The sequence below is a fragment of the Pseudophryne corroboree genome, chromosome 4 (genome assembly GCF_028390025.1).
Source record: "Pseudophryne corroboree isolate aPseCor3 chromosome 4, aPseCor3.hap2, whole genome shotgun sequence".
NCBI lineage: Eukaryota > Metazoa > Chordata > Amphibia > Anura > Myobatrachidae > Pseudophryne > Pseudophryne corroboree.
Window position 1 is genome coordinate 17,427,410 of NC_086447.1, and position 19,742 is coordinate 17,447,151.

At 36.8% G+C, this 19,742-nt stretch overlaps 16 non-coding genes across 16 annotated transcripts; all 16 read right to left on the reverse strand.

Annotated features, from left to right (window-relative positions):
• Positions 1–916: 916 nt before the first annotated feature.
• Positions 917–990, reverse strand: TRNAN-GUU (transfer RNA asparagine (anticodon GUU)). The gene has a single exon. It is a non-coding gene; the product is annotated as a tRNA-Asn (tRNA).
• Positions 991–2,084: 1,094 nt separating this feature from the next.
• On the reverse strand, positions 2,085–2,158 carry TRNAN-GUU (transfer RNA asparagine (anticodon GUU)). The gene has a single exon. It is a non-coding gene; the product is annotated as a tRNA-Asn (tRNA).
• A 1,088-nt stretch (positions 2,159–3,246) lies between these two features.
• On the reverse strand, positions 3,247–3,320 carry TRNAN-GUU (transfer RNA asparagine (anticodon GUU)). Its single transcript has one exon. It is a non-coding gene; the product is annotated as a tRNA-Asn (tRNA).
• A 1,087-nt stretch (positions 3,321–4,407) lies between these two features.
• TRNAN-GUU (transfer RNA asparagine (anticodon GUU)) lies at positions 4,408–4,481 on the reverse strand. The gene has a single exon. It is a non-coding gene; the product is annotated as a tRNA-Asn (tRNA).
• A 1,093-nt stretch (positions 4,482–5,574) lies between these two features.
• Positions 5,575–5,648, reverse strand: TRNAN-GUU (transfer RNA asparagine (anticodon GUU)). The gene has a single exon. It is a non-coding gene; the product is annotated as a tRNA-Asn (tRNA).
• A 1,093-nt stretch (positions 5,649–6,741) lies between these two features.
• On the reverse strand, positions 6,742–6,815 carry TRNAN-GUU (transfer RNA asparagine (anticodon GUU)). The gene has a single exon. It is a non-coding gene; the product is annotated as a tRNA-Asn (tRNA).
• Positions 6,816–7,902: 1,087 nt separating this feature from the next.
• Positions 7,903–7,976, reverse strand: TRNAN-GUU (transfer RNA asparagine (anticodon GUU)). Its single transcript has one exon. It is a non-coding gene; the product is annotated as a tRNA-Asn (tRNA).
• A 1,093-nt stretch (positions 7,977–9,069) lies between these two features.
• On the reverse strand, positions 9,070–9,143 carry TRNAN-GUU (transfer RNA asparagine (anticodon GUU)). Its single transcript has one exon. It is a non-coding gene; the product is annotated as a tRNA-Asn (tRNA).
• A 1,093-nt stretch (positions 9,144–10,236) lies between these two features.
• On the reverse strand, positions 10,237–10,310 carry TRNAN-GUU (transfer RNA asparagine (anticodon GUU)). Its single transcript has one exon. It is a non-coding gene; the product is annotated as a tRNA-Asn (tRNA).
• Positions 10,311–11,397: 1,087 nt separating this feature from the next.
• Positions 11,398–11,471, reverse strand: TRNAN-GUU (transfer RNA asparagine (anticodon GUU)). The gene has a single exon. It is a non-coding gene; the product is annotated as a tRNA-Asn (tRNA).
• A 1,092-nt stretch (positions 11,472–12,563) lies between these two features.
• TRNAN-GUU (transfer RNA asparagine (anticodon GUU)) lies at positions 12,564–12,637 on the reverse strand. The gene has a single exon. It is a non-coding gene; the product is annotated as a tRNA-Asn (tRNA).
• Positions 12,638–13,724: 1,087 nt separating this feature from the next.
• Positions 13,725–13,798, reverse strand: TRNAN-GUU (transfer RNA asparagine (anticodon GUU)). Its single transcript has one exon. It is a non-coding gene; the product is annotated as a tRNA-Asn (tRNA).
• Positions 13,799–14,885: 1,087 nt separating this feature from the next.
• TRNAN-GUU (transfer RNA asparagine (anticodon GUU)) lies at positions 14,886–14,959 on the reverse strand. Its single transcript has one exon. It is a non-coding gene; the product is annotated as a tRNA-Asn (tRNA).
• Positions 14,960–16,054: 1,095 nt separating this feature from the next.
• Positions 16,055–16,128, reverse strand: TRNAN-GUU (transfer RNA asparagine (anticodon GUU)). The gene has a single exon. It is a non-coding gene; the product is annotated as a tRNA-Asn (tRNA).
• Positions 16,129–17,218: 1,090 nt separating this feature from the next.
• On the reverse strand, positions 17,219–17,292 carry TRNAN-GUU (transfer RNA asparagine (anticodon GUU)). The gene has a single exon. It is a non-coding gene; the product is annotated as a tRNA-Asn (tRNA).
• A 1,093-nt stretch (positions 17,293–18,385) lies between these two features.
• On the reverse strand, positions 18,386–18,459 carry TRNAN-GUU (transfer RNA asparagine (anticodon GUU)). Its single transcript has one exon. It is a non-coding gene; the product is annotated as a tRNA-Asn (tRNA).
• Positions 18,460–19,742: the final 1,283 nt, after the last annotated feature.

Sequence of the window (19,742 nt, forward strand, 5' to 3'; positions counted from 1 at the left end):
TACATGAGCAGCAGAGTGGCGCAGTGGAAGCGTGCTGGGCCCTTAACCCAGAGGTCGATGGATCGAAACCATCCTCTGTTATGTGCACTTATTTTTTTGTTAATTAAATTCTTCCAAAACTGGGATTGATATTTTGACTCTTTTATTTTAACTTAAAGTACAATAACTTTTAACATTTTCATGTGTTTTAATAGTATATTGACAGCATTGTTTTCTTTCAGAAATCCACTTAATTTTCTTTACCCTATTACTGAAATGGTAATTGACAAAAACAAGCTCAATTGTCACCAGAAGAGCAATGCAAAATGTACAATTGATATTTCAAAATCATCTTTCCAGCTTGAATTTCAATGATGCATTGGGGCAACGATTTTGTGAGAAACATCTTCACCCTTAAAGAAAGATTTTCTTAACTTCTTACCTGTGTGCTGATTAGATATCACCTGGTTTTCACATTAAACAGATTCCCACTTGAGAAAGCAGCAAGGATGCAGTGAGGTTTATGTTTCCTGGTGTCAACCTGTATTATTTCAGTGGACATTGTAATGAGGATGCATCTTGCTGCCTTTCCAATGAAGCAAGTTTTAATCAGTAATAGGTGAAAAACCATTCCTACAAAGGTGTTAATCAGAGACTTGGCTTTGTGGACACTTTTCAGAGAGCAAATGTGTTAGCATAAAAATAAAGCCATAAAATGGAGAGCTGATTAATCACTCAATTGGATTTCTCTGCCTGCATAATTTTTTTTCTCTGCAACCCCATGCTAAATTGTGCTTCCTGTTTTTTATAAAATGACTGAATCAAATCTGACTCTGATTGCATCAGAGAAGGCCAGGTACCCTACACTATAGGAGGTGGTTTGAAATTTTGACTTGTCTACTTAAAGATCACCAAAATTTGATCACAAGGTCAATTACGTCCCTGGGTGGGATTGAACCACCAACCTTTCGGTTAACAGCCGAATGCGCTAACCGATTGCGCCACAAAGACAGCTTGCAAAAGCATGTACTGACAAAGGCTAAAAAGCATTCATCTAGAAAGTTTCCTAGAAAAAGGTTAAAAAGGCAATAATCTGGAGAGTTTTGAAAGATTTTTCTTCCATTGACCAACGAAGAAACACATTGGTACTTTCACATGATGAGTGAGTACTTCAGGATCTCTGACACTTACATGAGCAGGAGAGTGGCGCAGCGGAAGCGTGCTGGGCCCATAACCCAGAGGTCGGTGGATTGAAACCATCCTCTGCTATGTGCACTTATTTTTTTGTTAATTAAATTCTTCTAAAACTGGAATTGATATTTTGACTCTTTTATTTTTACTTAAAGTACAATAACTTTTAACATTTTAATTTGTTTTAATAGTATATTGACAGCATTGTTTTCTTTCAGAAATCCACTTAATTTTCTTTACCCTATTACTGAAATGGTAATTGACAAAAACAAGCTACATTGTCACCAGAAGAGCAATGCAAAATGTACAATTGATATTTCAAAATCATCTTTCCATCTTGAATTTCAATGATGCATTGGGGCAACGATTTTGTGAGAAACAATCTTCACCCTTAAAGAAAGATTTTCTTAACTTCTTACCTGTGTGCTGATTAGATATCACCTGGTTTTCACATTAAACAGATTCCCACTTGAGAAAGCAGCAAGGATGCAGTGAGGTTTATGTTTCCTGGTGTCAACCTGTATTATTTCAGTGGACATTGTAATGAGGATGCATCTTGCTGCCTTTCCAATGAAGCAAGTTTTAATCAGTAATAGGTGAAAAACCATTCCTACAAAGGTGTTAATCAGAGACTTGGCTTTGTGGACACTTTTCAGAGAGCAAATGTGTTAGCATAAAAATAAAGCCATAAAATGGAGAGCTGATTAATCACTCAATTGGATTTCTCTGCCTGCATAATTTTTTTTCTCTGCAACCCCATGCTAAATTGTGCTTCCTGTTTTTTATAAAATGACTGAATCAAATCTGACTCTGATTGCATCAGAGAAGGCCAGGTACCCTACACTATAGGAGGTGGTTTGAAATTTTGACTTGTCTACTTAAAGATCACTAAAATTTGATCACAAGGTCAATTACGTCCCTGGGTGGGATTGAACCACCAACCTTTCGGTTAACAGCCGAATGCGCTAACCGATTGCACCACAGAGACAGCTTGCAAAAGCATGTACTGACAAAGGCTAAAAAGCATTCATCTAGAAAGTTTCCTAGAAAAAGGTTAAAAAGGCAATAATCTGGAGAGTTTTGAAAGATTTTTCTTCCATTGACCAACGAAGAAACACATTGGTACTTTCACATGATGAGTGAGTACTTCAGGATCTCTGACACTTACATGAGCAGCAGAGTGGCGCAGCGGAAGCGTGCTGGGCCCATAACCCAGAGGTCGGTGGATTGAAACCATCCTCTGCTATGTGCACTTATTTTTTTGTTAATTAAATTCTTCTAAAACTGGAATTGATATTTTGACTCTTTTATTTTTACTTAAAGTACAATAACTTTTAACATTTTAATTTGTTTTAATAGTATATTGACAGCATTGTTTTCTTTCAGAAATCCACTTAATTTTCTTTACCCTATTACTGAAATGGTAATTGACAAAAACAAGCTACATTGTCACCAGAAGAGCAATGCAAAATGTACAATTGATATTTCAAAATCATCTTTCCATCTTGAATTTCAATGATGCATTGGGGCAACGATTTTGTGAGAAACAATCTTCACCCTTAAAGAAAGATTTTCTTAACTTCTTACCTGTGTGCTGATTAGATATCACCTGGTTTTCACATTAAACAGATTCCCACTTGAGAAAGCAGCAAGGATGCAGTGAGGTTTATGTTTCCTGGTGTCAACCTGTATTATTTCAGTGGACATTGTAATGAGGATGCATCTTGCTGCCTTTCCAATGAAGCAAGTTTTAATCAGTAATAGGTGAAAAACCATTCCTACAAAGGTGTTAATCAGAGACTTGGCTTTGTGGACACTTTTCAGAGAGCAAATGTGTTAGCATAAAAATAAAGCCATAAAATGGAGAGCTGATTAATCACTCAATTGGATTTCTCTGCCTGCATAATTTTTTTTCTCTGCAACCCCATGCTAAATTGTGCTTCCTGTTTTTTATAAAATGACTTAATCAAATCTGACTGCATCAGAGAAGGCCAGGTACCCTACACTATAAGAGGTGGTTTGAAATTTTGACTTGTCTACTTAAAGATCACCAAAATTTGATCACAAGGTCAATTACGTCCCTGGGTGCGATTGAACCACCAACCTTTCGGTTAACAGCCGAATGCGCTAACCGATTGCGCCACAGAGACAGCTTGCAAAAGCATGTACTGACAAAGGCTAAAAAGCATTCATCTAGAAAGTTTCCTCGAAAAAGGTTAAAAAGGCAATAATCTGGAGAGTTTTGCAAGATTTTTCTTCCATTGACCAAAGACGAAACACATTGGTACTTTCACATAATGAGTGAGTACTTCAGGATCTCTGACACTTACATGAGCAGCAGAGTGGGGCAGCAGAAGCGTGCTGGGCCCATAACCCAGAGGTCGGTGGATTGAAACCATCCTCTGCTATGTGCACTTATTTTTTTGTTAATTAAATTCTTCCAAAACTGGAATTGATATTTTGACTCTTTTATTTTTACTTAAAGTAAAATAACTTTTAACATTTTAATTTGTTTTAATAGTATATTGACAGCATTGTTTTCTTTCACAAATCCACTTAATTTTCTTTACCCTATTACTGAAATGGTAATTGACAAAAACAAGCTACATTGTCACCAGAAGAGCAATGCAAAATGTACAATTGATATTTCAAAATCATCTTTCCATCTTGAATTTCAATGATGCATTGGGGCAACGATTTTGTGAGAAACATCTTCACCCTTAAAGAAAGATTTTCTTAACTTCTTACCTGTGTGCTGATTAGATATCACCTGGTTTTCACATTAAACAGATTCCCACTTGAGAAAGCAGCAAGGATGCAGTGAGGTTTATGTTTCCTGGTGTCAACCTGTATTATTTCAGTGGACATTGTAATGAGGATGCATCTTGCTGCCTTTCCAATGAAGCAAGTTTTAATCAGTAATAGGTGAAAAACCATTCCTACAAAGGTGTTAATCAGAGACTTGGCTTTGTGGACACTTTTCAGAGAGCAAATGTGTTAGCATAAAAATAAAGCCATAAAATGGAGAGCTGATTAATCACTCAATTGGATTTCTCTGCCTGCATAATTTTTTTTCTCTGCAACCCCATGCTAAATTGTGCTTCCTGTTTTTTATAAAATGACTTAATCAAATATGACTGCATCAGAGAAGGCCAGGTACCCTACACTATAAGAGGTGGTTTGAAATTTTGACTTGTCTACTTAAAGATCACCAAAATTTGATCACAAGGTCAATTACGTCCCTGGGTGCGATTGAACCACCAACCTTTCGGTTAACAGCCGAATGCGCTAACCGATTGCGCCACAGAGACAGCTTGCAAAAGCATGTACTGACAAAGGCTAAAAATCATTCATCTAGAAAGTTTCCTAGAAAAAGGTTAAAAAGGCAATAATCTGGAGAGTTTTGCAAGATTTTTCTTCCATTGACCAAAGAAGAAACACATTGGTACTTTCACATAATGAGTGAGTACTTCAGGATCTCTGACACTTACATGAGCAGCAGAGTGGGGCAGCAGAAGCGTGCTGGGCCCATAACCCAGAGGTCGGTGGATTGAAACCATCCTCTGCTATGTGCACTTATTTTTTTGTTAATTAAATTCTTCCAAAACTGGAATTGATATTTTGACTCTTTTATTTTTACTTAAAGTACAATAACTTTTAACATTTTAATTTGTTTTAATAGTATATTGACAGCATTGTTTTCTTTCAGAAATCCACTTAATTTTCTTTACCCTATTACTGAAATGGTAATTGACAAAAACAAGCTACATTGTCACCAGAAGAGCAATGCAAAATGTACAATTGATATTTCAAAATCATCTTTCCATCTTGAATTTCAATGATGCATTGGGGCAACGATTTTGTGAGAAACATCTTCACCCTTAAAGAAAGATTTTCTTAACTTCTTACCTGTGTGCTGATTAGATATCACCTGGTTTTCACATTAAACAGATTCCCACTTGAGAAAGCAGCAAGGATGCAGTGAGGTTTATGTTTCCTGGTGTCAACCTGTATTATTTCAGTGGACATTGTAATGAGGATGCATCTTGCTGCCTTTCCAATGAAGCAAGTTTTAATCAGTAATAGGTGAAAAACCATTCCTACAAAGGTGTTAATCAGAGACTTGGCTTTGTGGACACTTTTCAGAGAGCAAATGTGTTAGCATAAAAATAAAGCCATAAAATGGAGAGCTGATTAATCACTCAATTGGATTTCTCTGCCTGCATAATTTTTTTTCTCTGCAACCCCATGCTAAATTGTGCTTCCTGTTTTTTATAAAATGACTTAATCAAATATGACTCTGATTGCATCAGAGAAGGCCAGGTACCCTACACCATAAGAGGTGGTTTGAAATTTTGACTTGTCTACTTAAAGATCAGCAAAATTTGATCACAAGGTCAATTACGTCCCTGGGTGGGATTGAACCACCAACCTTTCGGTTAACAGCCGAATGCGCTAACCGATTGCGCCACAGAGACAGCTTGCAAAAGCATGTACTGACAAAGGCTAAAAAGCATTCATCTAGATAGTTTCCTAGAAAAAAGTTAAAAAGGCAATAATCTGGAGAGTTTTGCAAGATTTTTCTTCCATTGACCAACGAAGAAACACATTGGTACTTTCACATGATGAGTGAGTACTTCAGGATCTCTGACACTTACATGAGCAGCAGAGTGGCGCAGCGGAAGCGTGCCTGGCCCATAACCCAGAGGTTGGTGGATCGAAACCATCCTCTGCTATGTGCACTTATTTTTTTGTTAATTAAATTCTTCCAAAACTGGAATTGATATTTTGACTCTTTTATTTTTACTTAAAGTACAATAACTTTTAACATTTTAATTTGTTTTAATAGTATATTGACAGCATTGTTTTCTTTCAGAAATCCACTTAATTTTCTTTACCCTATTACTGAAATGGTAATTGACAAAAACAAGCTACATTGTCACCAGAAGAGCAATGCAAAATGTACAATTGATATTTCAAAATCATCTTTCCATCTTGAATTTCAATGATGCATTGGGGCAACGATTTTGTGAGAAACATCTTCACCCTTAAAGAAAGATTTTCTTAACTTCTTACCTGTGTGCTGATTAGATATCACCTGGTTTTCACATTAAACAGATTCCCACTTGAGAAAGCAGCAAGGATGCAGTGAGGTTTATGTTTCCTGGTGTCAACCTGTATTATTTCAGTGGACATTGTAATGAGGATGCATCTTGCTGCCTTTCCAATGAAGCAAGTTTTAATCAGTAATAGGTGAAAAACCATTCCTACAAAGGTGTTAATCAGAGACTTGGCTTTGTGGACACTTTTCAGAGAGCAAATGTGTTAGCATAAAAATAAAGCCATAAAATGGAGAGCTGATTAATCACTCAATTGGATTTCTCTGCCTGCATAATTTTTTTTCTCTGCAACCCCATGCTAAATTGTGCTTCCTGTTTTTTATAAAATGACTTAATCAAATATGACTCTGATTGCATCAGAGAAGGCCAGGTACCCTACACCATAAGAGGTGGTTTGAAATTTTGACTTGTCTACTTAAAGATCAGCAAAATTTGATCACAAGGTCAATTACGTCCCTGGGTGGGATTGAACCACCAACCTTTCGGTTAACAGCCGAATGCGCTAACCGATTGCGCCACAGAGACAGCTTGCAAAAGCATGTACTGACAAAGGCTAAAAAGCATTCATCTAGATAGTTTCCTAGAAAAAAGTTAAAAAGGCAATAATCTGGAGAGTTTTGCAAGATTTTTCTTCCATTGACCAACGAAGAAACACATTGGTACTTTCACATGATGAGTGAGTACTTCAGGATCTCTGACACTTACATGAGCAGCAGAGTGGCGCAGCGGAAGCGTGCCTGGCCCATAACCCAGAGGTTGGTGGATCGAAACCATCCTCTGCTATGTGCACTTATTTTTTTGTTAATTAAATTCTTCCAAAACTGGAATTGATATTTTGACTCTTTTATTTTTACTTAAAGTACAATAACTTTTAACATTTTAATTTGTTTTAATAGTATATTGACAGCATTGTTTTCTTTCAGAAATCCACTTAATTTTCTTTACCCTATTACTGAAATGGTAATTGACAAAAACAAGCTACATTGTCACCAGAAGAGCAATGCAAAATGTACAATTGATATTTCAAAATCATCTTTCCATCTTGAATTTCAATGATGCATTGGGGCAACGATTTTGTGAGAAACATCTTCACCCTTAAAGAAAGATTTTATTAACTTCTTACCTGTGTGCTGATTAGATATCACCTGGTTTTCACATTAAACAGATTCCCACTTGAGAAAGCAGCAAGGATGCAGTGAGGTTTATGTTTCCTGGTGTCAACCTGTATTATTTCAGTGGACATTGTAATGAGGATGCATCTTGCTGCCTTTCCAATGAAGCAAGTTTTAATCAGTAATAGGTGAAAAACCATTCCTACAAAGGTGTTAATCAGAGACTTGGCTTTGTGGACACTTTTCAGAGAGCAAATGTGTTAGCATAAAAATAAAGCCATAGTATGGAGAGCTGATTAATCACTCAATTGGATTTCTCTGCCTGCATAATTTTTTTTCTCTGCAACCCCATGCTAAATTGTGCTTCCTGTTTTTTATAAAATGACTTAATCAAATCTGATTGCATCAGAGAAGGCCAGGTACCCTACACTATAAGAGGTGGTTTGAAATTTTGACTTGTCTACTTAAAGATCACCAAAATTTGATCACAAGGTCAATTACGTCCCTGGGTGGGATTGAACCACCAACCTTTCGGTTAACAGCCGAATGCGCTAACCGATTGCGCCACAGAGACAGCTTGCAAAAGCATGTACTGACAAAGGCTAAAAAGCATTCATCTAGAAAGTTTCCTAGAAAAAGGTTAAAAAGGCAATAATCTGGAGAGTTTTGCAAGATTTTTCTTCCATTGACCAACGAAGAAACACATTGGTACTTTCACATGATGAGTGAGTACTTCAGGGTCTCTGACACTTACATGAGCAGCAGAGTGGCGCAGCGGAAGCGTGCTGGGCCCATAACCCAGAGGTCGGTGGATCGAAACCATCCTCTGCTATGTGCACTTATTTTTTTGTTAATTAAATTCTTCCAAAACTGGAATTGATATTTTGACTCTTTTATTTTTACTTAAAGTACAATAACTTTTAACATTTTAATTTGTTTTAATAGTATATTGACAGCATTGTTTTCTTTCAGAAATCCACTTAATTTTCTTTACCCTATTACTGAAATGGTAATTGACAAAAACAAGCTACATTGTCACCAGAAGAGCAATGCAAAATGTACAATTGATATTTCAAAATCATCTTTCCATCTTGAATTTCAATGATGCATTGGGGCAACGATTTTGTGAGAAACATCTTCACCCTTAAAGAAAGATTTTCTTAACTTCTTACCTGTGTGCTGATTAGATATCACCTGGTTTTCACATTAAACAGATTCCCACTTGAGAAAGCAGCAAGGATGCAGTGAGGTTTATGTTTCCTGGTGTCAACCTGTATTATTTCAGTGGACATTGTAATGAGGATGCATCTTGCTGCCTTTCCAATGAAGCAAGTTTTAATCAGTAATAGGTGAAAAACCATTCCTACAAAGGTGTTAATCAGAGACTTGGCTTTGTGGACACTTTTCAGAGAGCAAATGTGTTAGCATAAAAATAAAGCCATAAAATGGAGAGCTGATTAATCACTCAATTGGATTTCTCTGCCTGCATCATTTTTTTTCTCTGCAACCCCATGCTAAATTGTGCTTCCTGTTTTTTATAAAATGACTTAATCAAATATGACTCTGATTGCATCAGAGAAGGCCAGGTACCCTACACCATAAGAGGTGGTTTGAAATTTTGACTTGTCTACTTAAAGATCAGCAAAATTTGATCACAAGGTCAATTACGTCCCTGGGTGGGATTGAACCACCAACCTTTCGGTTAACAGCCGAATGCGCTAACCGATTGCGCCACAGAGACAGCTTGCAAAAGCATGTACTGACAAAGGCTAAAAAGCATTCATCTAGATAGTTTCCTAGAAAAAAGTTAAAAAGGCAATAATCTGGAGAGTTTTGCAAGATTTTTCTTCCATTGACCAACGAAGAAACACATTGGTACTTTCACATGATGAGTGAGTACTTCAGGATCTCTGACACTTACATGAGCAGCAGAGTGGCGCAGCGGAAGCGTGCTGGGCCCATAACCCAGAGGTTGGTGGATCGAAACCATCCTCTGCTATCTGCACTTATTTTTTTGTTAATTAAATTCTTCCAAAACTGGAATTGATATTTTGACTCTTTTATTTTTACTTAAAGTACAATAACTTTTAACATTTTAATTTGTTTTAATAGTATATTGACAGCATTGTTTTCTTTCAGAAATCCACTTAATTTTCTTTACCCTATTACTGAAATGGTAATTGACAAAAACAAGCTACATTGTCACCAGAAGAGCAATGCAAAATGTACAATTGATATTTCAAAATCATCTTTCCATCTTGAATTTCAATGATGCATTGGGGCAACGATTTTGTGAGAAACATCTTCACCCTTAAAGAAAGATTTTCTTAACTTCTTACCTGTGTGCTGATTAGATATCACCTGGTTTTCACATTAAACAGATTCCCACTTGAGAAAGCAGCAAGGATGCAGTGAGGTTTATGTTTCCTGGTGTCAACCTGTATTATTTCAGTGGACATTGTAATGAGGATGCATCTTGCTGCCTTTCCAATGAAGCAAGTTTTAATCAGTAATAGGTGAAAAACCATTCCTACAAAGGTGTTAATCAGAGACTTGGCTTTGTGGACACTTTTCAGAGAGCAAATGTGTTAGCATAAAAATAAAGCCATAAAATGGAGAGCTGATTAATCACTCAATTGGATTTCTCTGCCTGCATAATTTTTTTTCTCTGCAACCCCATGCTAAATTGTGCTTCCTGTTTTTTATAAAATGACTTAATCAAATATGACTCTGATTGCATCAGAGAAGGCCAGGTACCCTACACCATAAGAGGTGGTTTGAAATTTTGACTTGTCTACTTAAAGATCAGCAAAATTTGATCACAAGGTCAATTACGTCCCTGGGTGGGATTGAACCACCAACCTTTCGGTTAACAGCCGAATGCGCTAACCGATTGCGCCACAGAGACAGCTTGCAAAAGCATGTACTGACAAAGGCTAAAAAGCATTCATCTAGATAGTTTCCTAGAAAAAAGTTAAAAAGGCAATAATCTGGAGAGTTTTGCAAGATTTTTCTTCCATTGACCAACGAAGAAACACATTGGTACTTTCACATGATGAGTGAGTACTTCAGGATCTCTGACACTTACATGAGCAGCAGAGTGGCGCAGCGGAAGCGTGCCTGGCCCATAACCCAGAGGTTGGTGGATCGAAACCATCCTCTGCTATGTGCACTTATTTTTTTGTTAATTAAATTCTTCCAAAACTGGAATTGATATTTTGACTCTTTTATTTTTACTTAAAGTACAATAACTTTTAACATTTTAATTTGTTTTAATAGTATATTGACAGCATTGTTTTCTTTCAGAAATCCACTTAATTTTCTTTACCCTATTACTGAAATGGTAATTGACAAAAACAAGCTACATTGTTACCAGAAGAGCAATGCAAAATGTACAATTGATATTTCAAAATCATCTTTCCATCTTGAATTTCAATGATGCATTGGGGCAACGATTTTGTGAGAAACATCTTCACCCTTAAAGAAAGATTTTCTTAACTTCTTACCTGTGTGCTGATTAGATATCACCTGGTTTTCACATTAAACAGATTCCCACTTGAGAAAGCAGCAAGGATGCAGTGAGGTTTATGTTTCCTGGTGTCAACCTGTATTATTTCAGTGGACATTGTAATGAGGATGCATCTTGCTGCCTTTCCAATGAAGCAAGTTTTAATCAGTAATAGGTGAAAAACCATTCATACAAAGGTGTTAATCAGAGACTTGGCTTTGTGGACACTTTTCAGAGAGCAAATGTGTTAGCATAAAAATAAAGCCATAGTATGGAGAGCTGATTAATCACTCAATTGGATTTCTCTGCCTGCATAATTTTTTTTCTCTGCAACCCCATGCTAAATTGTGCTTCCTGTTTTTTATAAAATGACTTAATCAAATCTGATTGCATCAGAGAAGGCCAGGTACCCTACACTATAAGAGGTGGTTTGAAATTTTGACTTGTCTACTTAAAGATCACCAAAATTTGATCACAAGGTCAATTACGTCCCTGGGTGGGATTGAACCACCAACCTTTCGGTTAACAGCCGAATGCGCTAACCGATTGCGCCACAGAGACAGCTTGCAAAAGCATGTACTGACAAAGGCTAAAAAGCATTCATCTAGAAAGTTTCCTAGAAAAAGGTTAAAAAGGCAATAATCTGGAGAGTTTTGCAAGATTTTTCTTCCATTGACCAACGAAGAAACACATTGGTACTTTCACATGATGAGTGAGTACTTCAGGATCTCTGACACTTACATGAGCAGCAGAGTGGCGCAGCGGAAGCGTGCTGGGCCCATAACCCAGAGGTCGGTGGATCGAAACCATCCTCTGCTATGTGCACTTATTTTTTTGTTAATTAAATTCTTCCAAAACTGGAATTGATATTTTGACTCTTTTATTTTTACTTAAAGTACAATAACTTTTAACATTTTAATTTGTTTTAATAGTATATTGACAGCATTGTTTTCTTTCAGAAATCCACTTAATTTTCTTTACCCTATTACTGAAATGGTAATTGACAAAAACAAGCTACATTGTCACCAGAAGAGCAATGCAAAATGTACAATTGATATTTCAAAATCATCTTTCCATCTTGAATTTCAATGATGCATTGGGGCAACGATTTTGTGAGAAACATCTTCACCCTTAAAGAAAGATTTTCTTAACTTCTTACCTGTGTGCTGATTAGATATCACCTGGTTTTCACATTAAACAGATTCCCACTTGAGAAAGCAGCAAGGATGCAGTGAGGTTTATGTTTCCTGGTGTCAACCTGTATTATTTCAGTGGACATTGTAATGAGGATGCATCTTGCTGCCTTTCCAATGAAGCAAGTTTTAATCAGTAATAGGTGAAAAACCATTCCTACAAAGGTGTTAATCAGAGACTTGGCTTTGTGGACACTTTTCAGAGAGCAAATGTGTTAGCATAAAAATAAAGCCATAAAATGGAGAGCTGATTAATCACTCAATTGGATTTCTCTGCCTGCATAATTTTTTTCTCTGCAACCCCATGCTAAATTGTGCTTCCTGTTTTTTATAAAATGACTTAATCAAATATGACTCTGATTGCATCAGAGAAGGCCAGGTACCCTACACCATAAGAGGTGGTTTGAAATTTTGACTTGTCTACTTAAAGATCAGCAAAATTTGATCACAAGGTCAATTACGTCCCTGGGTGGGATTGAACCACCAACCTTTCGGTTAACAGCCGAATGCGCTAACCGATTGCGCCACAGAGACAGCTTGCAAAAGCATGTACTGACAAAGGCTAAAAAGCATTCATCTAGATAGTTTCCTAGAAAAAAGTTAAAAAGGCAATAATCTGGAGAGTTTTGCAAGATTTTTCTTCCATTGACCAACGAAGAAACACATTGGTACTTTCACATGATGAGTGAGTACTTCAGGATCTCTGACACTTACATGAGCAGCAGAGTGGCGCAGCGGAAGCGTGCTGGGCCCATAACCCAGAGGTTGGTGGATCGAAACCATCCTCTGCTATGTGCACTTATTTTTTTGTTAATTAAATTCTTCCAAAACTGGAATTGATATTTTGACTCTTTTATTTTTACTTAAAGTACAATAACTTTTAACATTTTAATTTGTTTTAATAGTATATTGACAGCATTGTTTTCTATCAGAAATCCACTTAATTTTCTTTACCCTATTACTGAAATGGTAATTGACAAAAACAAGCTACATTGTCACCAGAAGAGCAATGCAAAATGTACAATTGATATTTCAAAATCATCTTTCCATCTTGAATTTCAATGATGCATTGGGGCAACGATTTTGTGAGAAACATCTTCACCCTTAAAGAAAGATTTTCTTAACTTCTTACCTGTGTGCTGATTAGATATCACCTGGTTTTCACATTAAACAGATTCCCACTTGAGAAAGCAGCAAGGATGCAGTGAGGTTTATGTTTCCTGGTGTCAACCTGTATTATTTCAGTGGACATTGTAATGAGGATGCATCTTGCTGCCTTTCCAATGAAGCAAGTTTTAATCAGTAATAGGTGAAAAACCATTCCTACAAAGGTGTTAATCAGAGACTTGGCTTTGTGGACACTTTTCAGAGAGCAAATGTGTTAGCATAAAAATAAAGCCATAGTATGGAGAGCTGATTAATCACTCAATTGGATTTCTCTGCCTGCATAATTTTTTTTCTCTGCAACCCCATGCTAAATTGTGCTTCCTGTTTTTTATAAAATGACTTAATCAAATCTGATTGCATCAGAGAAGGCCAGGTACCCTACACTATAAGAGGTGGTTTGAAATTTTGACTTGTCTACTTAAAGATCACCAAAATTTGATCACAAGGTCAATTACGTCCCTGGGTGGGATTGAACCACCAACCTTTCGGTTAACAGCCGAATGCGCTAACCGATTGCGCCACAGAGACAGCTTGCAAAAGCATGTACTGACAAAGGCTAAAAAGCATTCATCTAGAAAGTTTCCTAGAAAAAGGTTAAAAAGGCAATAATCTGGAGAGTTTTGCAAGATTTTTCTTCCATTGACCAACGAAGAAACACATTGGTACTTTCACATGATGAGTGAGTACTTCAGGATCTCTGACACTTACATGAGCAGCAGAGTGGCGCAGCGGAAGCGTGCTGGGCCCATAACCCAGAGGTCGGTGGATCGAAACCATCCTCTGCTATGTGCACTTATTTTTTTGTTAATTAAATTCTTCCAAAACTGGAATTGATATTTTGACTCTTTTATTTTTACTTAAAGTACAATAACTTTTAACATTTTAATTTGTTTTAATAGTATATTGACAGCATTGTTTTCTTTCAGAAATCCACTTAATTTTCTTTACCCTATTACTGAAATGGTAATTGACAAAAACAAGCTACATTGTCACCAGAAGAGCAATGCAAAATGTACAATTGATATTTCAAAATCATCTTTCCATCTTGAATTTCAATGATGCATTGGGGCAACGATTTTGTGAGAAACATCTTCACCCTTAAAGAAAGATTTTCTTAACTTCTTACCTGTGTGCTGATTAGATATCACCTGGTTTTCACATTAAACAGATTCCCACTTGAGAAAGCAGCAAGGATGCAATGAGGTTTATGTTTCCTGGTGTCAACCTGTATTATTTCAGTGGACATTGTAATGAGGATGCATCTTGCTGCCTTTCCAATGAAGCAAGTTTTAATCAGTAATAGGTGAAAAACCATTCCTACAAAGGTGTTAATCAGAGACTTGGCTTTGTGGACACTTTTCAGAGAGCAAATGTGTTAGCATAAAAATAAATCCATAGTATGGAGAGCTGATTAATCACTCAATTGGATTTCTCTGCCTGCATAATTTTTTTTCTCTGCAACCCCATGCTAAATTGTGCTTCCTGTTTTTTATAAAATGACTTAATCAAATCTGATTGCATCAGAGAAGGCCAGGTACCCTACACTATAAGAGGTGGTTTGAAATTTTGACTTGTCTACTTAAAGATCACCAAAATTTGATCACAAGGTCAATTACGTCCCTGGGTGGGATTGAACCACCAACCTTTCGGTTAACAGCCGAATGCGCTAACCAATTGCGCCACAGAGACAGCTTGCAAAAGCATGTACTGACAAAGGCTAAAAAGCATTCATCTAGAAAGTTTCCTAGAAAAAGGTTAAAAAGGCAATAATCTGGAGAGTTTTGCAAGATTTTTCTTCCATTGAACAACGAAGAAACACATTGGTACTTTCACATGATGAGTGAGTACTTCAGGATCTCTGACACTTACATGAGCAGCAGAGTGGCTCAGCGGAAGCGTGCTGGGCCCATAACCCAGAGGTCGGTGGATCAAAACCATCCTCTGCTATGTGCACTTATTTTTTTGTTAATTAAATTCTTCCAAAACTGGAATTGATATTTTGACTCTTTTATTTTTACTTACAGTACAATAACTTTTAACATTTTAATTTGTTTTAATAGTATATTGACAGCATTGTTTTCTTTCAGAAATCCACTTAATTTTCTTTACCCTATTACTGAAATGGTAATTGACAAAAACAAGCTACATTGTCACCAGATGAGCAATGCAAAATGTACAATTGATATTTCAAAATCATCTTTCCATCTTGAATTTCAATGATGCATTGGGGCAACGATTTTGTGAGAAACATTTTCACCCTTAAAGAAAGATTTTCTTAACTTCTTACCTGTGTGCTGATTAGATATCACCTGGTTTTCACATTAAACAGATTCCCACTTGAGAAAGCAGCAAGGATGCAGTGAGGTTTATGTTTCCTGGTGTCAACCTGTATTATTTCAGTGGACATTGTAATGAGGATGCATCTTGCTGCCTTTCCAATGAAGCAAGTTTTAATCAGTAATAGGTGAAAAACCATTCCTACAAAGGTGTTAATCAGAGACTTGGCTTTGTGGACACTTTTCAGAGAGCAAATGTGTTAGCATAAAAATAAAGCCATAAAATGGAGAGCTGATTAATCACTCAATTGGATTTCTCTGCCTGCATCATTTTTTTTCTCTCTGCAACCCCATGCTAAATTGTGCTTCCTGTTTTTTATAAAATGACTTAATCAAATATGACTCTGATTGCATCAGAGAAGGCCAGGTACCCTACACCATAAGAGGTGGTTTGAAATTTTGACTTGTCTACTTAAAGATCAGCAAAATTTGATCACAAGGTCAATTACGTCCCTGGGCGGGATTGAACCACCAACCTTTCGGTTAACAGCCGAATGCGCTAACCGATTGCGCCACAGAGACAGCTTGCAAAAGCATGTACTGACAAAGGCTAAAAAGCATTCATCTAGAAAGTTTCCTAGAAAAAAGTTAAAAAGGCAATAATCTGGAGAGTTTTGCAAGATTTTTCTTCCATTGACCAACGAAGAAACACATTGGTACTTTCACATGATGAGTGAGTACTTCAGGATCTCTGACACTTACATGAGCAGCAGAGTGGCGCAGCGGAAGCGTGCTGGGCCCATAACCCAGAGGTCGGTGGATCAAAACCATCCTCTGCTATGTGCACTTATTTTTTTAATTAAATTCTTCCAAAACTGGAATTGATATTTTGACTCTTTTATTTTTACTTAAAGTACAATAACTTTTAACATTTTAATTTGTTTTAATAGTATATTGACAGCATTGTTTTCTTTCAGAAATCCACTTAATTTTCTTTACCCTATTACTGAAATGGTAATTGACAAAAACAAGCTACATTGTCACCAGAAGAGCAATGCAAAATGTACAATTGATATTTCAAAATCATCTTTCCATCTTGAATTTCAATGATGCATTGGGGCAACGATTTTGTGAGAAACATCTTCACCCTTAAAGAAAGATTTTCTTAACTTCTTACCTGTGTGCTGATTAGATATCACCTGGTTTTCACATTAAACAGATTCCCACTTGAGAAAGCAGCAAGGATGCAGTGAGGTTTATGTTTCCTGGTGTCAACCTGTATTATTTCAGTGGACATTGTAATGAGGATGCATCTTGCTGCCTTTCCAATGAAGCAAGTTTTAATCAGTAATAGGTGAAAAACCATTCCTACAAAGGTGTTAATCAGAGACTTGGCTTTGTGGACACTTTTCAGAGAGCAAATGTGTTAGCATAAAAATAAAGCCATAAAATGGAGAGCTGATTAATCACTCAATTGGATTTCTCTGCCTGCATCATTTTTTTTCTCTGCAACCCCATGCTAAATCGTGCTTCCTGTTTTTTATAAAATGACTTAATCAAATATGACTCTGATTGCATCAGAGAAGGCCAGGTACCCTACACCATAAGAGGTGGTTTGAAATTTTGACTTGTCTACTTAAAGATCAGCAAAATTTGATCACAAGGTCAATTACGTCCCTGGTTGGGATTGAACCACCAACCTTTCGGTTAACAGCCGAATGCGCTAACCGATTGCGCCACAGAGACAGCTTGCAAAAGCATGTACTGACAAAGGCTAAAAAGCATTCATCTAGAAAGTTTCCTAGAAAAAGGTTAAAAAGGCAATAATCTGGAGAGTTTTGCAAGATTTTTCTTCCATTGACCAACGAAGAAACACATTGGTACTTTCACATGATGAGTGAGTACTTCAGGATCTCTGACACTTACATGAGCAGCAGAGTGGCGCAGCGGAAGCGTGCTGGGCCCATAACCCAGAGGTCGGTGGATCGAAACCATCCTCTGCTTTGTGCCCTTATTTTTTTGTTAATTAAATTCTTCCAAAACTGGAATTGATATTTTGACTCTTTTATTTTTACTTAAAGTACAATAACTTTTAACATTTTAATTTGTTTTAATAGTATATTGACAGCATTGTTTTCTTTCAGAAATCCACTTAATTTTCTTTACCCTATTACTGAAATGGTAATTGACAAAAACAAGCTACATTGTCACCAGAAGAGCAATGCAAAATGTACAATTGATATTTCAAAATCATCTTTCCATCTTGAATTTCAATGATGCATTGGGGCAACGATTTTGTGAGAAACATCTTCACCCTTAAAGAAAGATTTTCTTAACTTCTTACCTGTGTGCTGATTAGATATCACCTGGTTTTCACATTAAACAGATTCCCACTTGAGAAAGCAGCAAGGATGCAGTGAGGTTTATGTTTCCTGGTGTCAACCTGTATTATTTCAGTGGACATTGTAATGAGGATGCATCTTGCTGCCTTTCCAATGAAGCAAGTTTTAATCAGTAATAGGTGAAAAACCATTCCTACAAAGGTGTTAATCAGAGACTTGGCTTTGTGGACACTTTTCAGAGAGCAAATGTGTTAGCATAAAAATAAAGCCATAAAATGGAGAGCTGATTAATCACTCAATTGGATTTCTCTGCCTGCATCATTTTTTTTCTCTGCAACCCCATGCTAAATTGTGCTTCCTGTTTTTTATAAAATGACTTAATCAAATATGACTCTGATTGCATCAGAGAAGGCCAGGTACCCTACACCATAAGAGGTGGTTTGAAATTTTGACTTGTCTACTTAAAGATCAGCAAAATTTGATCACAAGGTCAATTACGTCCCTGGTTGGGATTGAACCACCAACCTTTCGGTTAACAGCCGAATGCGCTAACCGATTGCGCCACAGAGACAGCTTGCAAAAGCATGTACTGACAAAGGCTAAAAAGCATTCATCTAGAAAGTTTCCTAGAAAAAGGTTAAAAAGGCAATAATCTGGAGAGTTTTGCAAGATTTTTCTTCCATTGACCAACGAAGAAACACATTGGTACTTTCACATGATGAGTGAGTACTTCAGGATCTCTGACACTTACATGAGCAGCAGAGTGGCGCAGCGGAAGCGTGCTGGGCCCATAACCCAGAGGTCGGTGGATCGAAACCATCCTCTGCTATGTGCACTTATTTTTTTGTTAATTAAATTCTTCCAAAACTGGAATTGATATTTTGACTCTTTTATTTTTACTTAAAGTACAATAACTTTTAACATTTTAATTTGTTTTAATAGTATATTGACAGCATTGTTTTCTTTCAGAAATCCACTTAATTTTCTTTACCCTATTACTGAAATGGTAATTGACAAAAACAAGCTACATTGTCACCAGAAGAGCAATGCAAAATGTACAATTGATATTTCAAAATCATCTTTCCATCTTGAATTTCAATGATGCAATGGGGCAATGATTTTGTGAGAAACATCTTCACCCTTAAAGAAAGATTTTCTTAACTTCTTACCTGTGTGCTGATTAGATATCACCTGGTTTTCACATTAAACAGATTCCCACTTGAGAAAGCAGCAAGGATGCAGTGAGGTTTATGTTTCCTGGTGTCAACCTGTATTATTTCAGTGGACATTGTAATGAGGATGCATCTTGCTGCCTTTCCAATGAAGCAAGTTTTAATCAGTAATAGGTGAAAAACCATTCCTACAAAGGTGTTAATCAGAGACTTGGCTTTGTGGACACTTTTCAGAGAGCAAATGTGTTAGCATAAAAATAAAGCCATAAAATGGAGAGCTGATTAATCACTCAATTGGATTTCTCTGCCTGCATCATTTTTTTTCACTGCAACCCCATGCTAAATTGTGCTTCCTGTTTTTTATAAAATGACTTAATCAAATATGACTCTGATTGCATCAGAGAAGGCCAGGTACCCTACACCATAAGAGGTGGTTTGAAATTTTGACTTGTCTACTTAAAGATCAGCAAAATTTGATCACAAGGTCAATTACGTCCCTGGTTGGGATTGAACCACCAACCTTTCGGTTAACAACCGAATGCGCTAACCGATTGCGCCACAGAGACAGCTTACAAAAGCATGTACTGACAAAGGCTAAAAAGCATTCATCTAGAAAGTTTCCTAGAAAAAGGTTAAAAAGGCAATAATCTGGAGTTTTGCAAGATTTTTCTTCCATTGACCA